This window comes from Cyprinus carpio, unplaced genomic scaffold (assembly GCF_018340385.1).
Source record: "Cyprinus carpio isolate SPL01 unplaced genomic scaffold, ASM1834038v1 S000000405, whole genome shotgun sequence".
Lineage (NCBI taxonomy): Eukaryota > Metazoa > Chordata > Actinopteri > Cypriniformes > Cyprinidae > Cyprinus > Cyprinus carpio.
In genome coordinates, this window is record NW_024873148.1 from 405 (window position 1) to 1182 (window position 778).

Below are 778 nucleotides of genomic sequence, written 5' to 3' on the forward strand. Positions count from 1 at the left end.
TAACAACTGCTTGTGAAAATGTTCGTCAGAGGTTAAAGCGTTCAGAACGTGTTTTGGGGATGAGGTGAACCGAAGGGATATGGAGATCGGCTGTCAGAAGGTTGGGGTGGGGGTAGGAGGGGAATGGACCTGTAGTTTTCTGGTTTTTATCTTTTTTAGACTGTTGCTTCTGGTACAATGTGGGTGGTTGATTTTGAAACTTCATGTACATTTGATGACATTTGATTTTTGAAGAGTATGATGGAATGCTGAAAGAGGATTTGTTGTATTATTGTTACGGTGATTTCATTGTAAAGAATGGTTGTTGGTGTCTATAAAAAAAAAAAAAAAAAAAAATCTGTTCTTATTCAGTTTAATATCTTATACGTCCCCTACTTCCGGGGACTACATTTAAATTGATTTTTTGGATCACGGAGCTGGAGCCGGGGCTTTTTTGGCCTCTGGTCCTACTCCACGCATTCGGCCTGGTATTGCAGTGGTCTCCCAGGAGCGGTGTGCTTTCCCTTTTTCAGGGATTGCTGCTTATTGTGATGAATCACAGAAAAGGAATGAGGGCTTTGTCCTTGGGCTCCCCCTGAGCGTTCTGCTGCTTGCGCATGATGCCGTGTTGCTGTGTTCATTGAGGAGTTCTCCTCGCTGCTCACCTGAGGTCTTTTGAGAGGTCTTTCACGAACGAGCTGATTCAATCGAGTCGGGGTTTGGTAAAGGAGTCAGCTAAACATATGAGACCCTTGGTCGAGACACCCGATTCAGATCCTTCGAGTCTCTACTAATGAGC

General features: G+C 44.2%; 1 pseudogene; it reads left to right on the top strand.

The window, feature by feature from the left end:
- The first annotated feature begins 282 nt into the window (after nucleotides 1-282).
- LOC122142950 lies at nucleotides 283-503 on the top strand (annotated as a pseudogene).
- Nucleotides 504-778: the final 275 nt, after the last annotated feature.